This window comes from Tauraco erythrolophus, chromosome 17 (genome assembly GCF_009769465.1).
Source record: "Tauraco erythrolophus isolate bTauEry1 chromosome 17, bTauEry1.pri, whole genome shotgun sequence".
Lineage (NCBI taxonomy): Eukaryota > Metazoa > Chordata > Aves > Musophagiformes > Musophagidae > Tauraco > Tauraco erythrolophus.
The window spans coordinates 4008699-4030281 of record NC_141481.1 but is presented as its reverse complement, the minus strand read 5'-3'; the positions used below and the strand labels follow the sequence as shown (position 1 = coordinate 4030281).

The window sequence follows — 21583 nt, the reverse complement described above, 5'->3', positions numbered from 1 at the left end:
CTGTAGCTACACCAGGTAATATTGAGAACACTGAATTTTCTATAGCAATGCTCTGGATCTAATAGCTAAGTTTTAATGTGTATATCAGACAGTTATTTGTATACTCTTTTAAATTTGTATAGCTTATTTTTGTGAACAGAGGGGAACAGTGGTCTTCAAACAAGAGATTACTATAATGGAAACAATAAATATCCTAATTTACTTTGTGTTTGAGGATATTTGTTAGATCATTTAATCCATTATCTCAGCATATTAGAACGGTTTGAGGAAGTAGAAAAGTTTAATTAATGCTGTTGTGCACTGTGATCCTGCGAGCATCTATGCAAGAATAGTCCCAATGCCCTCAATAAAAGATGTTTGTAGGATCAGGCTGAGTTGCAAAGGACAGTACTGACAGGACAACCGCCATTTCTTAATAGATACTTTATCAATTGAACAGCTTTTCATACTACATGGAAAAATTGAACACTACATAACATCAGGGAAGCTAAACAGAGAAGCTGTTCAGTGAAAATCTAAATAGCAGGATCAGGATGTACTGGTTTGTGATAAGAAGGCATATTTTGGACCTGAAACAGATAATAGCAAAAATTAAGCTCTAACCTCACAGCAAGCACATGAAAATATTTTTTAAAGCCCTTAGTTGTTTGTTTGGTTTTTTTTTCCCCAGAGTCTATCATGAAAGCAGTTGGACAAACAAACAAACAAAAAATGCAAATAGAAGTAAAATAATCTGAAATTCTGTGGTTGTCTCTCAGGTAATAGCTGTTAAATGTTGCCATAGATGATGAAGGCTGATAATCAAACATAAAATTGGAATTATTTCCTATTAGGGAATTCCTAAATTAAGATAAAAAGAAACAGTCCCTTATTTCCCGAACCATGGAAATGTTTTCTAGTCTGAAAACTGATCTCATTGCAGAATTCCTTCCTCACCACCAACCTTCAAAAATAAAGTTTTGTAGGAACCAATGAAAAAATGCCCTGAAGCTTTTGCTTACTTAAACTAATGATATATAGAATCATATCAAATCATATCATTTATCAAAGAAATAATGACAACAGAAAGTAGCTGTTAACTATTTAGCAACCTCTATCACATTTAAAAAAAAAAAAAAAAAGAAAACCACAACACAATCATGTTAATATTGAACAAAATACTTTTGTCAGAAAATGTGGTGGAATTAACGGCAAATTTATGTCCCCAGATAACAACGCAGTCTGGTTTACTAATATTACAGGATTCCATTGACTTCAGATAAAATATTGGATTATATCATTGATTCAGGGTTTAACCTGGCATTACATGTTTGTGTCATATCAGTTACCAGCACTTTAAATCATTATGTATCTTCAATAGTTTTACAGGCCAGGATTTACTTTAATCTGAAACTAATTACAGAAAAACAATCTATAGAGATTTTCACAACAAAAGATGACGCTGAAAGACATATTTCCTTGTTCCTTCTTGCTGTGCCTACAGTACTTGAGCACCATATTACACGTGGAGTGTTTGCCTTAAATTTTGATGGTATAGGACTCTTCAGTAACTTTGAACAGATACATTTGACTTCTTGCATTCCTTTCAGCATGTTATTTTGGGAGCCAATACTCTGAGATACTCAGTGCCCTCAGCTGTTACAAGAATAAGAATTAATGACTCTTGGTCTGATAGGAACAACTTTGAAATTTAGTGTTCTGCAGTACTGTCAATTTATTGTGTCACACACCAGACATCATACCACATATGTGTGGTCAGTCACCCCTTTTTGACCCTGCCTTCTGATTCAAGAAGAGACAAGTAAAGTAGTTTTAGAGGCAAATTAACCTAGAGTAACTGTACTGTCATTTTTGATGTGCATGTAAATAGAGCTTAAAACTGGCAAAGTCATCTTGCTACAAAACTATCCTTATTGGCAGTGTAGAATGTTAACTAATCCATAGGAATCTATGTGCAGAAATAAACCCAAACAGTTGAGATGTGTTGTTATCAGTACAGTATAGCTTTCTACTCTAAAAGTCTATTTGGAAAAAAAAATGAAAAAAAAATAAGGGATCATTTTAGTTCTTGAAGTACAAATATTCTAGTGTAGGGAATGTGTGATTACTTTTTTGTACATTTCAGAATTGTGTATTAAACCTTATATATAATGGTTTGCTTTAGACTTTGTTCTGAAATGTGATATATTTGCCATAGTTATATATGCCTGTTATGGCAGAAATAGTTTTTGCTTAGACTTTTGTGTGTGCATGTTTTACATGACAACTTTTGTAACATAAATACAATACATCTTAGCAATTTAATCATGACTGTGCAGTTTGACTGTACAGAACTGAATATTTCTCATTAAGAGAACACTTGCAAAGGAATGCACTGGCACTAAATTTGCCATTTAATGGCTGCAGTATGCTAACAGAACACACCCTGTCAAATGTGCTGTTAGTAGATCCTTCAAAGTAATTAAGAATACCATTTTATCAGTGTGAAAATGAAAAGTTGGTGTTTACACTTAGAGACGTGGAGAGAGCTCAGACATATGTTTTACAAGGCTAATGTTAATCAAGAGGAGTCACATCCTGTGTTTAATACAGAAATGGTATTTGTTGCACTTTTAGTGCCATTCAGCATTAGTTAAGGCAAGTAAGTTTACAGGCAAAATTTTGTTTAAAAATCAGTTTGTTTATAAATCATTAAGAAATCATTGTCATAAATTTAGCAGTTCTCTCTGAGAATAAAATGAATTTATGGTAGTTGTTCTCTACAGAAATGGAGAGTCTAATCCAGCAACGTGGGCTTGCAGAATCAGACCTTTAAAAAGCTGAGGCCACAGCTTTTTGCAAGAATCACTACTTAATACCGAAATTTCTTTCCAAGATATTTCTAAATCCACCAACAGGAGTTATGCTCAAGGCAGCAGGTGATCAAAATAGAAGTTCCGATATTCAACTTTTATGTTCTATAATTCTCAAACATTCAGACTCCTAAAAAGTGTAGGCACCTAATTGGAAGCCGAGCACAAGCTGCTGAACTGTTCTCAAGGCAGAGAAAATGCAATCAGAGAGTACATTCAACTGGAAGGGCATTACGTCATCAAAGCACAGTAAAGCTCACCACTGTAAACAGTTATTATTTGGATGGCATCTTCAGTGTGTTAAAGACTTAAAGCAAATTCCATTAAAACTGGAAAACAAATTTCTTCCACTTATCTCTAGTAAATGTTCCCTTGAAACTCTTCATATTGTGGTCTATTAAATTGCCTTTGGATGACTTCTAGGCCATGCTACAGATGGTGTTTTATGTGAGATACGTGGAATGGAGTCACATATAGTATATACATGGCCAATAAAGAGCATCCATTAAAACCTGAAGTAATCTCAAATATTCCTTTTACACCAGTTTGCTAGGAATAAATGTGAAGTGCAAAAAAGAGACACCTACATCATTCTGTAGTGTCCAACACTAAATATAAAGACTTTTTATGTTGAAAGTGCATAAATGTATTTGTACAAGTCTAGCCAAAAAAGCCGTTCTAGTTATGAGAGCAATTTCTCAATAAAAAGCAGGGAATGGCTAATAACTATATAATCACACTATTTTTATAAAAAACACAGCTCAGATATTCAAAAGACAGCCTAAAATAAATTATTATAGTATAAAAATTTAAATGGGAACCAAAGCATTGCCATTTATATTGCCAAAGGAGGCACTTTGTATTTTGAAGCATAGGACATTAAATCCCCCAAAGTATTATCCATACTTTTTTAAAACTAAGGATGTAGATATTTTCAAAGCTGTTTTTGATGTTTAACAGTACAGATTTGTTGTTTGAGAGATTTGTATTAAGTAATAGCACAGGCTTTTTTCCAGATAAGATTTTTCTTCACAGTACTGCTTGCAGTAGAAATAACGCTAACCCCAGCATGTGTTTCTCTTCTTATTTTCATATTCATAATTATGTCTTAGCATCTCATTTTGTGAAAAGAAGAAGATAGACACCTGCCTCTGGGGCCCTCTTCATTTAAGCACTACTTTACTAAACGCAAATTATGGCAATCAGGGCGTCAGTTTATGTGTTGCCTTTCTATAAGAAACCATGATGCCTTTGTATTTGCTGTTTGCACCCCTAAAATCAATTCCATGTTTGAATGCCATATGTTTTGCACATTGTACTGTATATATGTAATGCATACTGTATTTTTATATGTGTACTACATTTATCAAATATTTTGTACATAGTGGCAATATTGTAGCTACTGAAGAAATGTTTGATATTTCAGCATTTTTGCTAAGTGTCTCAAATAAAAAAGGAAAACTGTGTTCATTTGTCCATGCTTACTACTTAAAAATGAAAAATACCATTAATAAACAGAAAAAATTCTGACTCTTATGAGTCAGAAACGTTTGGCCTATGTTCTAAGTACCTTTCTCACAAAAAGGAATAAGAATAAACTCCAAAGGAATGATGGTATGTGTTCAAAATCAGAGCCAAGATCTGTAAGAATACAGATTTTGTTTGGGTTTGAACAATTTTTTTTTTAAGCAATACTATTATATTAATTCATTTCCTGTTTTTTATTCTTTTCTCAAGAAAAGGTAGGGTGAGAACCTAGACTCTTCAGTACTTTTGTCATTAAAAAAAAATAATCCTAATAGTTACACTTGTGCATGCATCTTAAATAACACACAGGTAGAATATACATGTGATATTCTTCAATATATTTCAAATGAAGTGGCTTCATAAAAATTAAAACAATTGTAATCCATGACCTTTTTAGGAACTCATAAGCCATACAGTCCTTATTTTGTAATTTGTCACCATATTTTCATGACATGCAGCTGCTCGGGTTCAGCGTGTGTCCCCTCAGCTACTAACTAGTTCACTGAAAAATGACTGTTTCTTTGACTCAGCCCAATCTTAAAAACCTAAGCTTCCAAGAACCCCCTATCCTGCCACAGTACTTTTTAGAAGGTATGAACAGTTTGGAAGGGAGTGCTTTTCCTATGCTACTCGGAGAGTAACCATGTGTGTGTTAACTGCACAAACCTAATCAGCTCTGACAGTGTACTGACAACTACAGAGACACGTTAAGTAATTTTAGACATTCCTTGTTCTTTTTCACCAGAGAAAAACACCTCATTTAAAAAGTCTTCTAACATCTAGCACAAGAGAGGACTTGCAGTTACACAATGCATGCACTGACCATGTACGACTCTTTAGGAGTACTAAAGAGATCACTGAACAAGCACTAGTTTAAACCCATCCCCGTCAAAAAGAAAAATTGATCAAAACTCCAGATGCTGTGGTAAGACTTGGGAAAACGTAGTGTGATTCTAGTACATATTTTGTCAACCACAGAGAGTCGAGTCTCTAGCAAAATTCTCTATCTCTTGGATTAGTCCACACTCTGTTAGTGGAGAGGGGATCAAGCTGCAACACAAGTCACATATAAAAGGAACAGCAAGAGAGGGGGCTCTAACGTTGTTCTGACTCACAGTGCCAGCATCAAAAAGAAGGAAAAACCTAGAGTTTCTTCCTCGCACCAGGTGAATTTTTTTCAGGGAAGAGAAAAAGGCAACTCAAAACATAGAATAACCGAGGCATTCCAGAGAGGTGCATGTTCCTGTTGTGAACCTCAAGCATGTGGCTACCCTGGAGCAGACTGGTGGAATGGTTCCACTGAGTGGCTCGGATCAGGCTCCATAGATACATCTCTTAGAAAGCTGTGCCTGTTGGATCAGGCAAACTTCTGAATATTCCCCAGATCGTTTAACCCCATTTGTGAGTCAAATGCAACGCTTTGTTCACTTATGCAAATGGACCTGTAAGGCCTCAGAGTGAAGTCAAAAACTATTAAAGTATTGTTGCAGGTTACTGAGTGTATTTCACCTTGCAATGCACACTTCTGCTCCTAATTGAGTGACCTTGTCACAGATACAGAGCTAATCCCGACTAAGTTCACATGGGCATTCTTACGAGCTACAAAGTACTGCAGTTCTTTTTTATACTTAGAGTACTAGTCTTGAATTTAACAAGAAAGTAAATAGTGTTTGTACCACATTTTTCTGAATAGAGGCCACCTATAATTCTCTAATAATAAAAAAGAATTTGTAAAAAAAACAAGTACAAAAGACTTATGTGAGAAATTAAGGGATATTTCAGAACTATAATAAGGCAAAAAAAATATTAGAAAATTATATCTGATGTAGACGAGATTACACCCACTCTCATTCATAACTTTCCTGAATTCTTCCAAGGTTTTCAAGATGTGCTGGATTGTAGGATTTCGTATTTGCATTTTGTATTCTGCTCAGCTTGTGTTCTAGAACACTTCTATGCATTTCTTCAGAAGAACGAGCTATGAGCTGTTCAATATCCACAAAGCTTCTTTTCATGATGAAGCTGCTTCATTTAAATATTTACTATTATATTTCCTCTTGTGGAGGCAGTCCCCATACTAGAGCACCCACCTTTCCTTATTAAAATTTGTTCTACACTGATGACATCAGAACTCAGCCAAGTATTACAAACCCCATAAACCAGTAAGTACTACCCATAAAACTTAACAAATTAAAACTTACTAATATGCTTTGTAAGTTTCTTAATATACCTTTTCTTTATGAACTTTAACCATTACAAAAGTTTGTACACTGTGTGTGCCAGAAACTTACCTTCTGATTTCACACACCAAACACAAACACTGCAAAATAAGCACAGCACTTTTTGACGATGCGTTTGTGCATTACGGAATTTCTAGTCAGAATATATCAGAGACAAAGCATTTGTTTTGGTGCCAACTGGCAATTTGGGATTTTGATTGTTTCACAAAGACCAAGAAATGTAAACATATAACTCTCCCCCCCACACTGTGTTCATATTAGTATCATGATGTAAACACCAAGACAAGAAGGACTGATGAAGCTTGAGATTATGCTGAATGAACTTCTTCCACAAGCCTAACTCTGGTTTTCAATAAACCCTGAATGTATTAAACCATATTCTATAAATGGCCATCATCACATTTGTCTTTACTCTGTACAATATTAAATGCTATATACTCCTGCCTATTACCTTGTTGTGTATTATACAAATGTTGCTAAAGAATGACATTATTTCTTAGAATATTTGCCTCAAGTCAGAGATATTTGCCTGATAGCAAAGAAGTCACACGCATTTCCCACACTCTAAACTACAGTCTACCACCCCACTGAGACCTTCCTAAAAGAGAATCAAAGTAACAAATTAGAGGAGCATCTGAGACAGAGGGTTTTTTTTTTCCTTTAAGTGTTTGTTCATAAATCTACAGAGTAACTCCAAGAAATATTTCCCTTCACATAAAAAAAATCACCTGGAGTCTCCAGTCTTCTCTGCAGAACAAGGACCGCTGTGCTGGGCCACTCTCCTGTAACACCGCGTCATTCTTTTATCTCTCCAAGACAACTGCTGTTGATTAAAAGTTAAAATAGTGAACAGAAACATTCTTTCATATGGCTAAGACAAAGTTATACAGTTGCACAAATTCTGCATGAATATGACTGTTCCCGCGTATCTCTTCAAAGGAGTCAGGGAGATTTGTAGAAAGGCCTAGTTTTGTATGTTAAAACAGACATCAAAGCCCTCTCTTAAAGCAACACCTCCATCTCGTAAGATGGAGGCTTAGAGAAGGAAGAAAAAAAATCTGGTGATTATCTTCTCCTTCCAACAAAATCTCTGGCATTATCTTTTCAGCATTGAAGTCTTCTAAAGACTTTCCTTTAGGAAATTCATGTTGTGTTTTGAAAAACATTTTGTCAGAAGAAAACACTGCGTAAGGAGGATTCAGCATAAAAAATAAGGGCTTTCACACGGAACTCAAACAAGGGTAACGAAGACAAAAGAAACTGCAGGCAATTACACATTTTAAAATCAAATTTACATTTTTAGTTATAAAAACTTTGTTTTGATAAATCAGCTCACCATTCAACAGCACTTTGTTTAGATAGCAACATTTTTCCCAGTTGCATTGAGGAAGCTAGGCTCAAAGAGTAGGCATTTTTTTTAAACCAAATCAAGTATTTCCTCTTAATCTACTCAGAAGATCTTTATGATTTCAAACTGAACTTTCAATCTCCCCATACAGTTAAGGAAGAACTTTAGCATTAAAAGCTGCTTTAACATTAAATACTATTTCTGATGACAATGGAATATATTTATTTAAAATGTAGTGTATTTGAAGAGTTACAACTCATGAATTCCACACACAATTCAAATAGTCCTCTCTGCTTTCTTCCATCACAGAATTACTGCTCAGCTCACAAAGACACAAAAAACATGAGTAAAACAAACACAGATGTGAGCTGCACAGGAACCGTGATGACAAGTTACAACTGGCAAGTATGGCACATAAAAGAGCCTATTTCCTCACAAGCTAGTAGGCCAGAAATGGAAGGACATCAGTCAAACGATTTATTAAACTCTTAACTCCTTCCAGCTGCCACCTTGGTAATACTAGGAGTAATTCTTCTTCAGTCAGCTCAGATAACTGGCCCTCTGAGATCACTCCTTATCGTAAAAGTTAAGGTGTGAGAGTTGAGTGCGGCAGTTCCCACGCCCACACATCATCACACTTTTGAAGTGCTGCAGTGATCACAATGATTAAGACAAAAGCAGAATACAACAGTACTATTCCAGCTTTCCATAGTCCAGATGAGGGTATGTCCTTTGAAGCTAGTGATGAACAAGAGTAGCAGATAAACTCCAGCAAGTGTTTGGGTTTGCCAGGTCACCAGTTATGCCCATAAGGACTGGAAAAACAGAACGAAGCACCTTCGGACAGCTTTCCCAGAGTAGCAACAAACACAACACGGGTAAGTAAGGTAATTTAAATTAGATGCCTTTCACTGCGAGTGAAGCCAATTCAAATTGCTCTGTTTGCTGAAACAGAGGCACACATGGAGTTACCACGGAGAGGCTGGCAAATGGCAACTTTTAAAGAACTGAAATTTGTTCATACAGTCAAGCCATGAGGCTTTAGTTTTCCTGATAACAGTTCAAAGAACATCCCAAAAGGATACACATATACTAATCTTTTAACACGTTTGCATTACACCACCACCAAATTAGTAACTCTGATCTCAACCTTTACAAAGGTACCTCTGTTAACGTGCCTCTTCCACAAAAACAAAACAAAACAAAACACAACAAAACAAAACCAAACCGATCATAGCTGGGATCAGTATCCCCAACAGGTCAACATAAACAAAATCCTTTTCATCTAGGAAGCTGGGATACAACTTGGGTGTCCGGCAAAAGTTTCATAGCAAATTTAAAGAGATCACTACAATGAACAGTAAATGAAAACTAAAAGCTTTGTTTGCAGGTCACATTTGTAAATACCCAGGAGACCAAATGTAGAAAAATACGTACTTTAGTATCTTTTCTGCATTTCACAACACTATTTTTTTTTATAAGGAGCAAGTACCAGGAACTTTGTGAGTTTAATTTAATATTTACCATTTAATCATCCCAGCGTTTTGCATTTCTGCTTCTCTTCTCAGAAGAGGAAAGTTTTATTCCCGCTTTTCCCCCTCCTCTCTAAGCTGTTCCTTCCTGCCTGAGGAAGACTACACCGCTTTCGGCACGTTTTCTGATCTAAACGTGAGTGCCATCGTTCGGCAAGGCTTTTGCTGCGCCCCGGCAGCCGCGGCTCCACAGCCCCGCCGGGGAACGCCTCTCTGCCGCCGCAGCCCGCGCCCGGCCCGGCCGCCCTCCGGGGCCGACACCCCCGGCGACTCGCCGGGCGCGCCGCGGGACGCCTGCACAGCCGGGCGGGGCAGCACCTCCCCGCTCCCGCGGGCGGAGGGGCTTTCCGCGGCCCTTCCCACACACATCGCGACACGCACCGAGCGGGCGCCTCCCGCCGCTCCCGCCGCGCCTGAGTGAGGAACGGCCGCGCGCCCGCTTGCCGCCAGGTGCGGGCGCAGGCGCACGCGGCGGGCCGCGGGGGCGTGGCGGGGGCGGCCGCCCGCCGCGGGCGCGCGATAGGCGAGGGCGGCCGTCGCGCGGGAGTGGCGCCAGCGATAGATGGGCGTCGGGAGGAGCTGTTAACGCAGGCGCGGTGGCCAAGTGGTAAGGCGTCGGTCTCGTAAACCGAAGATCACGGGTTCGAACCCCGTCCGTGCCTTGGCGCGTTGGCGGGAGCTTCCCCGATCCTTTTTAGGGGAAGACGGCGCGGGACAGCCGGGTCGAACGGAGAATGCACCGGGCCGCGCTGAACGGTGGCGCTCCTGAGGGGGCGAAATGGCACGGCCCCGCGGGGCTCGGGGCCCGGGACAGCACCCAGCACCGGCTGCGCGCCTGGCGGCGTTTGATTTCCCGTAAGGAGCACAAATTACGTGACCCGCAGCACCGGTGCAGCGGCCGGAACAAAGCGACGTGGCGAACGCCCCGCTCCTCCCGCGGCTCCATCAGTCAGCCCCGCGCTACACCACCTGCCCGAGCCTCTCTCCGCGTTTGCGCCAACGAACATCCTTCAGCCCGCCCTCCGCGGGGCCCAGCCCTGAGCGCAAAGCCGAGCAGCGACAGCAGGCGACAGTCGCACACGCTCAAGGAACAGATCCCACCGCAGCCGGGGGGAAGCCCTGTCACACCACGTCCCGCACAGCGGCCTCGAAGCACGTGCTGCCACCCACCACGGCATCGATTAATTCCTGGGAGGAACAAGCGGAGCCTCTGCAAACTCTTGTTTGAAAAGATGTTCTCCACATGCTGCAGCCACCAAGATCAATCTGTTCTTTTCAATGTTCCCCCTCCCGTAACTCATGTCATTATTAATTTAGTTCTGTCTGCTGGCCAGTAAAACATAAGGTCTCTTCCTCGGTGTCACTAACCACTTAGAAGGATTCTTTGCAGTCTGGTGAGCGTTCACTGTACATTTTCTGTTTTTTTAAATTAAAAAAAACCACAAACTGTCATATTGAAAACAGGTAAGTCAAGGGTGGGTTTGTTACATCAACAGGAGATGTGCCATGCTCACCCATCTCCAAGCACAAGCAAACACCAGGTACTGCAGACACAACTGGTCCAGCAGGATCACAAGCAGCTGGGAAGTCCAGCTCGGGAACACTGATGGGACCTGTCACCCCCCCCCCCCCCCCCCCCCCCAGTCAAAGGGCTGCCAGCACTTAAAACCATCCTAACAGTGTAAATATAACAGCACTGCAAACGGACAGAAACCTTTATTGAATTGTGTTTGGTACGTGCTCACCATCTGAAGTTTCACTGACCTTCGATTAGTCCACACAGTTTTGTTTTCTTCCTGACAAATCTTCCTCTCATATTCTGCACCACTGTTGTCTGGAATCAAAATTGGACAATTCTTGGATGAACAAAAAGAACTGTCACTAACTGTTTACACTAGATTATGTAAAGTCTTTTAAAACACGTAAATTCTGTTGGTAGGTCAAATTCAAGTTGTATTTTGATTTAAAGAAGGGCTGTAACCATTTATTCTATATAAGGTGCTTTTTTTTCACAGATTTAGTGTTATCAAGATTATCTGACTGTATTAATTACATGCAATGAAAATCTATATTTTTTGCACTTAGTTTACTGTCAATATTCACAAGTCTCCAGAACTGGTCTTTAGCAAATTTGGCATAACTTTGATGAAGCATCAGCAGAGAGGAAATCATAGTGCATACCTTCCAGCTCTTTTTTGAACTTGAAATTTCTAGTATGAAATCTGTGAGAACACTGCCCAGTCTCCCTAGAGAGAAGAAAAATGTAAATTATTGATTTTGAGCAGTGACAGTTTCAGCACAGAGCACAGACAAAGCTACAACCAAAAATGTTCTAAATTGGTTTCTCCTTTCTTAGACGTTTTTACTCACAGATGTGAAGGACAGTGAGGAACAGCCATGTCCCTGAAGCTGCTTTCATAAGAGGGTTTTCAAAACTAGATATAAAAATCAAACTCAAGGACAAAATATGTACCTGATAAGTACTGCTTTCTGTTACTACAACCTCAAGAATAAACCTGGAGAGGAGCCACTGTGCCTGTGATGAGTAATGCTTTCATAAATTCTTGCTTGTTTTTTAGAAATATGTTTATCAGACTAAGGCAGGGATGCACGAGAGCTGTGGCTGCGTCTCACCCACATAACAATGGTTTGAGGCCTGCGAGTCTGTGTTATGTGACACATAGAGAAATTACGTAATACAGAGCCTGTTTTTCCATAGTTTGCAGATAGAACTTACGGTTTGGTAAATTATTAGCATTATAATAATTCTGCTAAATAACATTTTAAGACATGTCTTTATTTACTTGAAATTAATTTTGTAATTAGAAAACCACCTGTGAAATCACAGCAAAAGAGAAGCTAGTGCAGACCAGAAATTGGTAACTCAGTAGCAGTTAAGCTGTAGAAATAATTAACATATCACACAGGTTTACTGCCATGACATAGATTCATTCACATCACATCAAACCTTTTTCAAAGTGTTACTATATTTGCCTTCAGCTTTCTCCTTTCCAGACAACGCAATCCCCAAATCTAAAAATCTCTCCTTTAAGTCAGGTTTTCTACACCTCTAATCATGCTTGCTACAGTCCCCTAGATCTTCTCCAGTTGCTCCATATTCTTCTTGAAATGAGGAACCAAAGTGGACACGCTACTGCTGCTTACCAACACTGAGCAGCGTTCCTACACATCGCAACTCACAGAAGGACACCATGAGTGGTAAAGTGAGGATCTGCGTTACACGTACCCAGCAAAGCCTGAGCTGCCGTAGTTACAGAGCTCTGAGAAGCTGCAAAGTTGCCATCACATCACACAACATGAGGCATTACAGTCAGCACAAACTACCCGAACCGATACACATGGCCCTGTCCCTAGACTGGACCATGTGATGTGAAATTTAATCTAGAAACTTCCTTTCTCACCATGGGCTTGGCAGCGCTGCAGCCCCTCTGCAACCCCGGCCTCGTCGAGGGCCAACCCTGGAGCGGGAGGGAGGCTGCAGCTCCCCGTGTCACCCAGCACGCCGGGCACAGCAGCGAGGGTGGCCCACAGCAAGGGGTTAAGACAGCAGCCAGAGTCCGATGGGGCTGAATCCCAGGACAGAATCTGTACAACGGGGTCATCTGAAATGAGTCCTCTCCTTAATCCAGCTTCTAGTATCTGTCATCGCATCATTTTTCAGAAATGATTTAGAAATCCCTCACACCGTGCAGTCTTATTGGTGAACGTGGAAGGTGAAGCAAATTTAATTTAGTTTCATCTTTTTGTAATTTTAACGGAGTCTCTTGCTGCCTTTTTGAGTTAATTGAATTTTACATGTGACAACCAGTATGACCAACAGAGGACAGCACATACATTTCTTTTAATGATCACAAGATCCTGAACTCGAAGCTGCCATTCACTTTTTCACTCAGGCAGTGAGAGTGACAGGCAGAGGAGAGCGGTGTGCCATAAATGAGCCAGCCAGCTTAAAAAGGCCTTTTTGCAATTAACTAGAGCCCTTTTCAATTCCAAGAGATTACTTAAAATAAATCTACTTCTAACCAGGCATTATTGTTGACAAAACACTGTGGTGCACCTCTCTGAGAGCTGGGTCTGTATTTTGAAGCAATTGTTTACTGAGCACTGTGGTAACAGTTGAAGCATACTTAGGAGTCAAAGCACACTTCGGATTGTCAGGTGAACTCTGCTAATTCCCCTTCAAAACTGCAGATAGACAAGGTGTCTGTAACTCAGGTTTGATTAAATGTGTTTATGAAACACTGAAGTAAAGCCAGACTCCAGCCTTTTTATTGCGTTTCATTTGGGGGCATAGAAGACTCTGCAAGTCATAATGAAATTCAGAGAACAAACCCAAGGATTTCATGTGGCTGAGGAGAATTTCATTACAGAAATTCAATTAACCTGCAAGAGTTGCACATATTGAAATCTATTATCTTTCCCCAAAAAGCTGGCTATTGTGGTTTTTATAGCAACCTTTGCTATTCCTGAATAAATAATGCTTTGTTACAAGTGCACTGACATCTTTATATAATTAATAGCATGTAATAACATCTTCACTCATTACTGCTTTGCAAACATTCATTGCTGCTTCCCATGAAATGTATCAAATAGTGGGTTTTTTTAAAAAGATACGACTAAAGAAGGATTGGGTGTTAGAAGCACAAAGCAAATACACAGATTCAGGAAACAGGAGAGGAGTAACAGTGGTTCATGACAGTGTGCGGGTCTGCTGCAAGTCCAGATTTACATCTGTTGGTCAGGGCCTGATCCTGTGAACTGCTGAGCAGAATTAATTAACAGCCTAAGATGCCATTAAGTCAATGGGGACTGACAGTGCTCAGCAGCTCTCAGTACTGGGGGCTCTTAAATAAAAGCCAACCTACAAACTCCTGTTCATGCAAGTAACAACAGTGCACACATCTACAGTAACAACATGAATTATTCACATCAGGGTAGGGAGAACGATGCAACCGGAAAGCCTCTTTAAAATAAGACACGAGCATTAATTAGTGGTGATACATGAGAGGGTTATCGTTTGGCCCATTTTTTACTCATATGCGTGTTCCTTCTATTTGCTGTGTGCATAGGTCTGAGAGGAGGACGTGGGGGAAGGTATATACAGGAGACAGACATCTATAAACATTAGTAGAACACGAGGAAAGGGGGTTACTGTTTGCTTTCTTCCCATATAAAACTCCTAGATCATAGTGGAGAAATGAGAGTTAAGTGTTTTACCATTCTTCTTTTTTTAACCATTATCTGATCAGAGAAGCATGAAAAGCACTTTATTGCTCACTTGATTTTTTTTTTTTTTTCCCCTGTGCTAGGAGCCCTCTGCAGGAAGTGAAGCTGAATTTCACAAATCTTCCCTTTCTGACGTCTCCCGAATTTCTAGGAATGCCCCTTCCCTGTTACTATATTTGGAGGTAGTTTCTAGGAAAAAAAAATAATTTTCGGACGGTCTTGGACTCACCACACCTACTCTCGGAGGACTCCGAGCCCCGGGTCTCCTGGCACGGCCCCCGCGGAGTTGAGGAGCCCACGGCTCAGGTTCAGCAACTCCCGGCGCAGACTGCACGTCTTTGTAGCACTGTTGGAGGAACGAGCATGGAGAGGGAGTGGGAAGGGGAGAGGTGTCTTTGTGGCAACAATGAGTGAATCTTCTCTAGTTATTTCCTGGTGGCTGCTCTTTTTTTTTTTTCCCGTGCACTTCCCCCCCCCCCCTCTTTTTTAAAGGAAGGGTATCTTAAGAAAAAAAAAACCTTCTGGATTTTTTTTTTTTTTTTCCCCTCCGCTTCCCCCTCTCCCCCTCCCCTTGATGTGGCCTCTTGTTTAGCTTGTGGCGTGACCGTGATGAAGAAATGTTTCTGGGCGCCTGGCAGGGTGATCTTTTTATGTAATGAGTCAGGATTTTGCCAACGGAAGGAGCCGGCTCGGAGCGAGGACCGAAGGGCTGTCTCCGTTCAAGAACGGGAACCTGCCAGGCGAGCGGCACCCTCTCCCCGGGATCCCCGCTCCTTTCGGGCGTCTATTTATTCACGGCTCGCGGGGGCACCGCCGGGGGCACTGACAAGTGGTAAGTTGCGCTCTCCTTCCGCGCCCCCCGCCATGGCGCTGCCTGCTCGCCCGCGGGAGAAGCGTGGCCCCGCGCACGTCCCCGCTGCCTCCCGGGCCCGCAGGTGGGGCCGCCGCCCGCGCCCCGCTCCGCCGCCGCGGGCAGCCGGGGCCGCGCCCTGCCGCGGCGATGGGCGGCTCCGCGCCAGGCGGGCACCTGGGCGGGCGGGCGGGCGCCGGCCGAGCCAGCGCGGCCGCGGCGATGCGCTCCGCGCCGCCTGCGGGGGGAAGCGGCGGCGGCGGCGGGGGGCCGCGCATCGCCGGGCGCCTCCCGGCGCGGCCCCGCGCCCACCTGCCGCAGGCCGCGGAGGGGGCGCCTGCGGGAGGGGAGGCCGGGGCCCGCCTCGCCCCGCGGGGCCGGGGGCCGGTTTGCCGCCGTGCCGGGCACCCTCGGGAGCTACAGGTGCCCGACCACCGGTCCCGTCCCGGTGCCTAAATGGGGCCTCTGGGGTCGACACGAGTGAACACGAATAAGCGTGCTGAGAGTGTCCAGAGGGACCGTTCGATAAGCTCCTCTGAAGTCACAGTAAGAAAAATCTTCTAAGTCATCACAGCCATAAGTAAGTCACTTCATTCCTCTTTTTACAGTCCATATATTGTATTTTAACATTTCGACTTGGCCACAATTCCCTTCAACTTCCCGGCATTTTCCTCCCAAGGTGTGATTGCTGATTACACAGCAGTTGTGCCAGGGCAGCGCTCTTTGGCTCTGCGTTTTGATTATCAAAAGCAGAATAAATGTAATAGTGGGGTTTTAGGCACAGTAATTAGTATATTTTAAAGTAACTGACAGCATGTACCTACTTCAGTCATCTAAGTCTAAACTAGAATGCTTTTAAACTTGGACTTTATTTAGAAATTCTGTTGGAATTATAAACTGAGGATTTAGAAAGTACGTTCCTTTTGTCTAAAGATCTCTACTTTCCCTCTCATCTTTGAAAGTTGTTGTTAAGCAACATAATGCTGAGGCCAGTGAGATTTAGACACACAGCTCAATACTTGAAACTACCACTGTTAGTGGGAAAAGACCTAACTGTTTCAAGTAAAGTGAAAATAATTTGTAGTTCATTGTACAAATAAATTTAGAATAATGAGACATCTCTAATGTTGTCAACTTTAGTCTGAAATACAGTGGAACAGAAAAACAAGTAAGTTGTTACTCACAATAGATATTTTGAGTGCTGGGTCTAGTAACTGTTATTCTGGGGGAGTTCCATGTCATTTTACAGATACTTATAAAAGGTGCTGCTTACCTACGTAATAAATAAATCATAAAATGTGAATAAACCCAAATAGTATCTGTTAGCAATTCCTGCTGCCCAGAAAGTGAATGAGTGTGTATTGTGACTTGGCTACAATATTCTCTATTAGTCCGAAAATTACCCACTTTATAAGCAATGATTCTCTCAGTCGATTGGGCATATCTTACAAAGATACTTTACTTACAAATTGAATCTTGGAAGGTTGTGGTTCCAGAGTCGGGGTTTTGGGGGCGAGATGAGCTTATGTTTTATCCAACTGGCCCACAAAGTCCCGCTTTTGGTGGTCACTTTGTTCTGCAAAAGAAACCAGTACATTATTGCTCTTACAGTGGACATTAAACTTAGTAGTAAACTACTTCTGCACTTAGCTTAGTAAAAGGCTACTATACACTTTAAATAAATAAGAATATTCTAACTTTAAGGGTGTCTTCAGTGATAAAAAGAAGATAGAAAATACACTATCATTCTGAAAGTTAAACATAAAAGTTTTCTGACTGTTGGTGGTGTTTTTCTCTTAAAAAGTCAATGAAAATCAAAGAAAAAGCTACGTTTCAAAGAGTGGTCATTCGATATAGGTGAATTGGGAAAAAAGGAAGTCAGTCCCTAGAAAAGAGAGACAGCTCAAACCTTGAAAACATCATATAAACACCAGTAACATTTGTATTGTCAGTCTCCTCCTCAGTTTTTTTTCCTCACAAAGTATTCGGTTTTAATGTGTCTCTTCAGCTAGCTGGTTTTTTTTGTGTGTGTGTTTGTGTGTACACACACGTGTTTACAGTGTGTACAGTCTGTATCTACGAAACAATGTAAAGATTACTAATTTTTGTACTGATAAAAGTTGTAGAATATATTTTTATGAGTAAGGCATTGTAAACCTAACTTGGTAGAGCTGTTGAAGTTAATGTTTCTATTTACGTTTTGGTATCAATATCCTAGAGAACATAAGCATAATTTTTACTTAATTATGTAGTTATACTTTCCTCATGGGATTCTACCAAGTGTTGGAAATTTGTTAGTAAATAGGTAACTTTCTTGTGGTTCTGAATATACCGTACCTATATTTATGACTGAATGAAACACATGACACTCACACAATGTAATTTTTACAATGGCTCATGTATAAAGCACAGACACACGAAATACATTCAGGAGCATCCTCAGTTGGTGTAAATGCGTCTGTCATAGTTTTGACATTTTAAGCCAGCTAATCATCTGCTTAAGCTACACATAAAACATCTAGACATTCACATTGTGGTCACATTATCATTGCAGTCAGATTAATTTTAAGTGCTGACCTACTCAGACTGAATCAATCGGAGTATTTCAGAAAGGCCTGGAAATTCAGCTGAAGTTACACATACACAGTTAAAGCGAAGTTGTTGGTATGTGACGTATTCCATGACTATACGCAGGATCTGTATATTCATGCAAATGGATATCATGCTGAATTATCAAGATTTTTCTACGGAATTCTAATATTTTACATTTCATAGCGACATAACCACTACCCAGGTGAAATAGGAAATTCCCAAACCTCAGTGTAACAAATTCCTCACGTGTTTAAAACTGAAATCTGATGTGGAAGAGCTCAGGTCAGAATTGTGCTGCTAATCTGCCTTTTAGCTTCTATTTTGCATGAAGTAATGCTGTTCAAAAGCAGCATTTATGAGAAGGTTAAATTTTCATGAACCAATTACGCTACAAAGTTAACTGTAGAAATCTTTCATTTTTGAATTATAATACTTAATTTGTGAATAAATTCTAGACCTGTTCAATATTACGAGTTGTCAGATTCGGATTGCATTAACTCCTGCTGTCTCTTCAGTAATATTCTGAGAATGTAAGAGCAGAGAATCAGAGATTAGAAAGTAGATGAATGTGAGGATCTTGCTTTAAGGGAAAAGAGAAACAAACTTACATATCCAAACAGCAGCAAAGATCAACTCTGCTCTGCTGCAATAGAGCAGTTGCTTCTCACCAACTATTACTTTAAAGCTCTTGCATTAACACATTACTTCTGTGTACCTACTTCTTAGTAAAATGTGCTTTACGTAGCACACTTTGTTAACCAACAATTTTTAGATATTTTTTCCAAATGGGTTCTATTTGATTCTCTATTGAAGATATATAAAATTCACGTGCATTCCTTCTAGTGCCAATAACCTAGCTATAGAATTAGTAAACTATTTAAATGATTAATGAGCAGTGTTAAAGAACACTGTTACACTTCTGTAGGCCTTCCGCATTCAAAATTTTTATTCACATTTTTTCCCTCTATTAAGCCTATAGAAAGAGCTCCTGTTTGTCTCCAGCATGCAGTAGCACAGGCAATTTTCTACTACTTTGGATATGATGCACGTATATAAAACTTTAAATGTATGTTCACTGTATACACGTTACCCAAATTAATGATGATTAGACAAAACAGTGGTAGATTCCCTAAGCATCTATGTTACAAAAATTTGATCTCTCTCCCTCATAGTTTTTCCCACAAGGTTTGCGTGCAGCATGGGGTGGTGGCCTCAGAGCTGAGACTCCTGAAGTGCCTTGTGTATCCAGAGCATCAATAATTAAAGACCTGGGATCAGTCTATCTTGCTATTTGAAATGAAAAAAAGAAATTTACAGAAGATAAAAAGTAGATGATAGGTTTGGAATAGAAGTTAATTTTCCTTGAGATAAAAACTGTCATGAATGATTGAAAAAATAATATTTAGAAAGCTCAACTCCAATTATTTATTGCATTTATAATTTACAAAATCAAAAGCCCTACTAGCTATGTTTTTATTTAAAGTAAACTTAAAACTACATTTTTAGGACTTTTCTGCATTTTTAAGCAAACCTTTAAAAAAACCAGCTTACAAACGTTGAATCAGCAGAGGATTATCAAATGGCCTCATCTGTTTACTTTTGAAATTTTATTGAAAGCAGTGAAAAGATCAAGATCTCTACCAGAACCCAGTGGCATGGTTTGAGGCTTGGTCTGTGGCCTGCGTTTTCTGAAGCAGGGCCTCAACCTTTGACATCTCCTGACCTCATGTTGCAACAGAAAAGTTTTGTGACTCCCCTCTGATCTAACCTTAGAAAAAAAGAGAGGGAGGTAGTGACCCTGAGTTTGGAAACTCATGACCTGGAACAACTGAAAATTTTGCCATAGTAAAGGCTACAAAATCAGTCGTCCCTTGCTATCAAGCTATCCAGAGTTTTTCCAGGGCAAGAACATGAGACACCCAAGGTATTGCCTTGTTCTTCACTCTCTGTTACAATGTTACACACCAGCACTGCTTGCCTGCTTAAAACCTGCACCTCATGCCACAAAGAAAATCTATGCGAATGTATACCAGTACATTCAGAACATGTTTTGAAAAAATATCAATATTTTGAGTGAAATATCACTCAAAAATCCTTTTTTATTTGCCTTAAAAACCATCTTTAGCAGGTTATTAAGTAAAAAAATTTGTAAGTTTTTTGATGGCTTTAAAATATTAGAGGAAAAACATTGCTATCACCTGGAAGCTGCACCTGTAGTAGAAGAAGAGGTAGAAAAGTGGTCATACTACACGAACTGCCAAATCCACTTTAAACCATGCAGCTTGAGACTATGAAGCCTCTGGTGAAACTAATGAATTTAAGGCAGCATTTGCCTGCTCACAGCACACATCAGTTAATAAATACACAAATCTCTTGTTGCAACGTCATATGCTTTTCTCAGTTAAACAGTGCAGATATGTAGGGAATTTGGTAAAGGTACACACATGGAAAAAAGAAACAAAGAATCAGCTTTTTTTGCCTGTTGTCAAAATGCCCAAATAATCTCTGTTTACAAGGTTTCAGTGCAAGGGCAATATTCATGTAGGTGATGTGTGAATGGATAGGCATTATTCAACTTGCAGATTTTTTTCAGGACATTTCTACAACATGTACAGAATAAACAAAGATAATAGAAATAAAAACATCTATTACTGAGGTAACTTGCTTTATGAGCTAGCCAAGTGTGACTACGTTACCTGCTCCTAGCTGAGCTCAAAAGAGGTCCTGAAAACGTTGCATCAGTCCTATCTGATTTCCTGCTATATTGAATGTTTACATCTTTGATACACATTAATAACTTTAAACAAAAATATTTTGATCTTTTCAGTTAATGCTGCTGTAACATTTTAATTTAGCTGTTAATGGGGGAAGTTACAATTCACCAGTGCAATGTAATATTGATGCATTTTTGCTATTTTAAGTATCTCAGCTTCAGTCAGACAGTCCAAATCCTTTTACTAGAATCATGTCCTTTCTATATGAACTAATATAAAATAGTAGCTAGACACCAATTTGTTAAAGTGATAGCTTTTCTTTTGTTTTGTAGGTCAGGAAAAGAATTAAAATAAAACAAAACTAAAAGACAAAATGCATTCTGTCATCTACAACAAGGCACGTATAAATGGTTTTAGGAAAGGGTGAGAAAAATCATTTTGTGATGTTTCAGGATTGGCCCACAAGAGTCAGTAAAAATAACTGAATGCAGTAATTTTACTGAAGGGGTATTTCTATTTGTTATATATTGCTATTGTTAAAAATGTCTATTAAAGTCAGCAAAATCTACATTTTTGCTTGGATGCTGCTGCTGTTTGTATAAAAGCTTTTTTTTTCATAATAAAAGGCCTATTTCAAATCACACAAACTGCACACACCTCTGTCAGTAAGTGCTCGATGCT

At 40.1% G+C, this 21583-nt stretch overlaps 2 long non-coding RNA genes and 1 other non-coding gene across 6 annotated transcripts in view; 2 read left to right on the top strand and 1 right to left on the bottom strand.

The window, feature by feature from the left end:
* Positions 1 to 538: 538 nt before the first annotated feature.
* LOC147527550 (uncharacterized) lies at positions 539 to 15212 on the bottom strand. Its single transcript, XR_015222656.1, has 5 exons — positions 14976 to 15212; positions 11681 to 11745; positions 11264 to 11333; positions 7348 to 7442; positions 539 to 569 (listed from the first exon to the last, which is right to left on the bottom strand). It is a non-coding gene; the product is annotated as an uncharacterized LOC147527550 (long non-coding RNA).
* TRNAT-CGU (transfer RNA threonine (anticodon CGU)) lies at positions 10090 to 10161 on the top strand. Its single transcript has one exon. It is a non-coding gene; the product is annotated as a tRNA-Thr (tRNA).
* A 348-nt stretch (positions 15213 to 15560) lies between the features above and the next one.
* The window catches only part of LOC147527549 (uncharacterized), a 42836-nt gene continuing 36813 nt past the window's right edge, over positions 15561 to 21583 (top strand). For 3 of the 4 annotated variants that reach the window (XR_015222655.1, XR_015222653.1, XR_015222643.1), the window contains exon 1: positions 15990 to 16176. This is a non-coding gene — a long non-coding RNA (uncharacterized LOC147527549). Of the gene's footprint in view, positions 15579 to 15989; positions 16177 to 21583 lie in introns of those variants that run through there. The other variant, XR_015222644.1, reaches the window with a different exon arrangement.